The sequence below is a fragment of the Onychomys torridus genome, chromosome 23, assembly GCF_903995425.1.
Source record: "Onychomys torridus chromosome 23, mOncTor1.1, whole genome shotgun sequence".
Taxonomy (NCBI): domain Eukaryota; kingdom Metazoa; phylum Chordata; class Mammalia; order Rodentia; family Cricetidae; genus Onychomys; species Onychomys torridus.
In genome coordinates, this window is record NC_050465.1 from 41,512,449 (window position 1) to 41,517,978 (window position 5,530).

Below are 5,530 nucleotides of genomic sequence, written 5' to 3' on the forward strand. Positions count from 1 at the left end.
TTTACTTATCACCCAGTAGGCATGGCAGAACTCCATCTTATTATGTTTAAAAGTATAAATCTCAAATTTGTACGTCATATGGATGGAACATCGCCAGCAATAAATATGCAGTTTAGAGGAACCTTTGCAGTGCTGGAGAATAATTTGGACAGCTGGTGTTATTGGTTGATCTACAAGGTTTTTGGTGTTCTTATCAATCTGCTCTTTTACACTTAATTTAAATTTAGTATAAATATTCACTGTCAAAAACATTAAATTGGGGGAGAATAATCTCACATTTTAAAGTCAGGATACAAAAGCAGAATATTAATAGTACACATATAGGTAAGTTTTCATGGTTGTCTTCCAGGCGGAGACAAAGCAAGTGGTCCATTGCTTTTGTTTAAGCAGACCTAGGTGAAGGTCTGAAATGATAAGGAGGAATATTCTAGTTCTTAGTTTCGTGTCATACATGCTCATTTTATTAGAAAAGCATTAAATTACTAATAACATACAACATTTGTTGAGTGTGCTCTACTTTCCAAAGCATTTACATATCTGTTATCTCATAACAGCTTTGAGAGATTAGAAATAAATGTAGCAAAAGGCAATTATGGCAGATAATTTGACATGTTACAAACTGGCCTTGGACTGATAGAGGTACAGAAGAAAGTCTTTAATCCTTACCACTCATGTTCTCCAGTACAGGCACACTGAAGCATCTCAACATATGTACTTACATAATGAATGCTAGGAGAATAGTTTTCCTTTGTGTTCCCCTCGATTTTATGGTAGTTACGGTGGTTTCTGCAGAACTGAGGGACTGTTTTCATGAAGATAAGTCATACCACTTCTCTTTTTTCTATCCATAGCTGCAGTGTCATCTGCATGGCTATGGTCATTTCAGATTTAACCCTACTAACCTCAACACCGACTTAACTGTATTAAGATAGCGAGTCTAAAGCCCTCATAAAGTGATAAGGAATCTACAGAGGATGAGAACAAAAGATCAAGGCAGATGTATTTTGCATAGTTCCCTTCTGTTAAGTTCAGAGAAGTATCACATGTGGCCACTTGGAACACAGAAATGGTCACATCAATGTGTGAAGTGGATATCCAACAAGAAGCAGCCAGCCTGAGGCAGGTAGAAACCAGGTAGTCAGTTCCCATGCCAGATAGCCATGTAATGTTGAAAAACTTTAAGTTTTTTTCAAAGGTAAAATAAGTTTTGTATTGACTTTCAAATCTAGGAAAGGTAAAAAATTCTTCAGTCAGGGAAAACACTGTAGAAGTAGAATACCAGAATCTGCTCATTCTCCAACACAAATATACTGGGAATTCCTTTCCAAACTTTGATAATGCCTATCACCAACGTACCATTTGGTTACTTTGAGTTGGTGTGTTACCATAGTGTAAGTGCAGGATGTTTAATGAAAAATAAACGTCCACTAGGACACGGATGGCCGCATGCATGGTTTATGCAGAGGAGTCATGGGGCCAACACATAACAGACTACTCAAACAAGAGCTGAAAAGTTAGTGTTGACAGCAGAATATTCAAGAACTCGACAGCTCAAAGGAAACACTCAATATTACAACACAGTACAGTGGCCCTTAGCCTTGTTCAAGCAGATGGAGATCATGTTTTCAATATAATCTTTTTTTTTTTTTTTTTAAGGATTCAGCATTTGGAATAGCTTTAAGCAAATGGGAGTTGCTTCTGTTTTCAATTCTAATGAAATTAGATTTGTTGATGATGTTGATCTGAACTGCAAATGATAAAGATTAGGACAAGAATTAAAGAGAGGCCATGCCCTGGAAGGCTTGGCACATCAAAGCATGTAATATGTCCTGATAGGATATTTCAGTGGGTGAAGGTACTTGCAGCCAAGCTGGATGACCTGACTTCAATCCCCAGAACATATACATATAATAGATAAATAGATGATTGATAGATAATAGATAGATAGAAAGATGATAGATAGATAGATAGATAGACAGACAGACAGACAGACAGATAGATAGATAGATAGATAGATACATGATAGATAATAAAAGAAATTAAATAGCATAAATCCATGTGAGAATTACAAAGGAATTAGGAATTCTGGAAAAGAAAAATTATTTGAAGAATGATTAAGGGCTCAACGTATTGCTGGAAGACATTATCACATTTTATATAAATGTAGCAAAGGGCTATCTTAATATATATCCCCATTGGTATAACTGTAGAGCTTATTTTTAATTTAAAGAACTTACTTTATGTAACATTTTTATTCCATCATCTAACTCTCCTCAATTTTAACTTTGTATAATGTGTCTCTTGCCTGACCAGATGGCAGTGAATCAGCCAATAATCATGGAAGGCACATCGTAATACATTAACATCCTAATGACTTATTGCAGATCTGTTTCCAAAAATTACAGTCAATAATCTGGAAGCAAGATTGCAAGACCAGGAGAGATACTGATAAGGCATTCTTACTGCCCATCTCTAGGGGACATTCTATGTGTCTATACATTTGCCTTACTCAAATATCCCCAACATAACCTTCATATGGTTTTAAGAGATCTATTCTCTACTATGTGGCCCAAGTGTCTTGAGGAGGCTGTTTCAACCTCCACTCTAGAAGTAGGACTGATTGCTGTAATGGCAGTCACCTTGACAGCAATGGGTTTAGGAGTGGTCTGATAACCCATTATGATCACTGAGACCTACTGGCAGCTTCAGGAAAAGTCATCCCCTCCCCTACCCCCATGTATTTTTGTCTGTGTGTCTGTGTGTCTTTCTCTTTCTCCTTCTCTAACCTTCCTTCCCTTTCTCTTTTTCTCTTTCTCCCTGCCTCTGAATCAATAGTAAACAATCTTGAAGTGGTTATGGTTGCTCTTAGTGGCTATCAACTCTAGGATCTTAGGATGAACACAAAGCCAAAGAGAAAGATAAAGTGGTGTGCAGGGAGGTTACCATGGTGTGTGTGTGTGTGTGTGTGTGTGTGTGTGTGTGTGTGTGTGTGTAAGCAGATGAATTGGTTTATAGCCTTTCTACAACCTAAACATCCCTTTACATGTGTACATGTGTTGATGATTTCTTCTAAGATACTCTTAATGGAATTTTCTGAGAGAATCAGAATTAAATTCAACTGGTGCCTCTTCAAGCAATTAAAGTTTACAAGTTCAAAAATTTTTCAGTGTATGTATAATTTTAGAATTTTTGGCTCAATAAAATAATGATCAGTGCCACTCCTTGTATTGTGCACACAGATACACATACAACAGTGTGTGCTAGTGTGTGTGGTTGTAGACTGTAAGAATATGGAGTGCTCAGATTGTGGGTGAGAGTCCTAGGGGCTATGTGGTTTGCAGGGAAAGCACAGTGAAAGACAAAGTGTCAGGGAGGTGGTAGGTACAGAGAGGAAGTGGGTTGGTACAAAGAGGAAGTGGGTTGATACAGGCTTGGATGGCACAGTTTAGGCATAATACAAGCACACTATGGATACTTTTATTGGTCATTAAAATTATCCAGTGTAAGTTTGCAAACAATTTTACATATAAAGATGAACATTCACAATCTGTTTACTCTTTAAATTGTTCATATTCTTTCTTTTCTGAACGAATAACTCAGTTTAAGGGATCGATAATGCTATAATATTTGTCAAGAGTTGTTCTTCATGCCTTTTACCATTTAATCTTCTCTAGAGGCAGCCATTTCTTGTTCCTTCATCTGATTGTTTTCTCAAACTATTTCAGTTTTTAAGTATTTCCTTGTTATACATCCTGCCTTGACTTTTCACTCTGTGAAAGTTTAGGTTTGAGTTGGCCTTAGCCTACCATGTACCACACACGTCACTGTATTACTACACACCTCACTTTCCCAAGAAAATTAGATTGTAGATTATAATGTTGAATCCAATACTCTGGGTTTACATTCTTACCGCTAAAATCTTCAACCACGTTGGAGTCAGGCACTGATCAGCTATATGAAGAGAAAAAACAAAGTCCTGGTTTATGTTTTACTGATGTTAATATTCCTGCTTGACCAATTTCAGAATACAGAGACCACTAAATATACAATTCGGAGAGATGGGCACAGCTGGTTTTGAGCTGTTTCTGGATGACTATCTAGTAGTCATGCTTGTATTTTCCTGTCCCATTTACTATACAATGACAACAATGACCAGCAACCCTTCCATCCTTAAACTCTGTCCCATGTCTAATAGCTCTGTCCCAATCTATGAGACATTCTCTCTGTCCTTGGAAATGCTCCTTCCCTCACATCATGTCCTACTTACTTTCTGTGCCTGGCATCCCACTTTCCTGAGATTTCCCTGTACCTCATCCTGGGAAGTGGCTTTCCCATCTGGTTCTGAGACTCACTGTATCCCAGGATCTTTATTTGCTGCTTTGACCTGGTGGAACACGTTCTCTGGCAGCCACCAAGGGAGATCTTGAGAGTCTGCTGCCGACCTGAGAGTAGCTTTATTCTACTGTCACTTGCAGAAGTGACTCTGTAACTACAGCTTGTAAAGGGACTTTTTTTGAGAGGTCACAGGCTCTGGGTCATTCTGTACTTGCTCTCAGCATGAGTGTGGAGAAGTACAACAACATTTTGATGGCAGTTGTTTGCATGAAATCTGCTTTTCCTTTCTTAGGAACTTCAAGGATGTAGAAAAATATTTACATTTTGAAAATCAGAATGCATTCAAAGTATCATGCTAACAATTTTCTTAAGAATTTCACAAACATTCCAATACAGTTTGTGAATAGAAGAAAATAGCATGAGATAATATGTGCCTTATAAAAACTATGACCACCTCACTGTATACCCAAAAGTATAACATATAAATTCTGCATTGTGGCAGGAAAAAAGTTAGAAGTCCTCAGAGAAGTTGACAAGGGTTTTTTCTTTGGTTATATATAGTGGTAAGAGGGAAGGCTAATAGAAAAAATTACAGCTTTTGGAATTTTAAAATGGGGAAACAATGTTTTTGCTTGGTTGCAAAAAAATGAATACTTTCAAAACAATGTTAATGGGTTTCTATCATAGAAAAACAAAAATATCTATAATTCTACATCAGTGATAAATTTATATTTAAAATTTTCTTAAAATAAAAGTAATATATGGCCTTCAACAGACAATTCAAATGCTCACATTGATATTATGAAAACCATATTCTTCTCTAATGTACTTTCCTATGACTCATGCACTATAATTTATATCCTAGAAGGTTAATAGTATATTAAAATATTTAAAAATTAGCAGTGTTAGAAAGGCATAATGAGATTCTGCTCCTTGTTTTGATAAACAATACAATCTACATTAGTTCATGCAGGACTTCCTCATCCTCCATAATGGTAGCCTGGCACTACATTGCAGTAAACAGGGATTAGCAAAATAACATTTAGAGTAAAATCTAACTCACTGCTTATTCCCATAAGTTAAAGATGTCTTTCATTGTTTAAAATTATTAAGAAAAATGAAAAGAAAATTGATGTTTTTACAACATATGAAACATGCAAAATTCAAATTTCAGAGCTAAAGGTGTAACTCCATG